This window comes from Notamacropus eugenii, chromosome 6, assembly GCF_028372415.1.
Source record: "Notamacropus eugenii isolate mMacEug1 chromosome 6, mMacEug1.pri_v2, whole genome shotgun sequence".
Lineage (NCBI taxonomy): Eukaryota > Metazoa > Chordata > Mammalia > Diprotodontia > Macropodidae > Notamacropus > Notamacropus eugenii.
In genome coordinates, this window is record NC_092877.1 from 213,405,601 (window position 1) to 213,405,924 (window position 324).

Below are 324 nucleotides of genomic sequence, written 5' to 3' on the forward strand. Positions count from 1 at the left end.
GGAAAGGCAATTGTTTCATTTTGTGGTGACAGTCCACTTGTGACAGGTGGAATTGAACCCCCTATGGTCCTTCAGAGGATGGTGAAATAAATACATCCTTTCCAGGAGTTCACACCAACTCATTCTCCTCATATGCCATATGTGAGTGTAATGTTTTTTCACTTTTTTTTAACCAAGCATTTTTGTTGGTATTTTACCAATCAGGTGATTTGACTGATGCAGTAAGTTCTTAGGGAGACATTTCATCTTCTGCTGCCACCAACAGATTATGAGCTCCTTGAGGGCAAAGATGTCTTTTGCTTTTTCCTTGTCATTCAGCAGTTA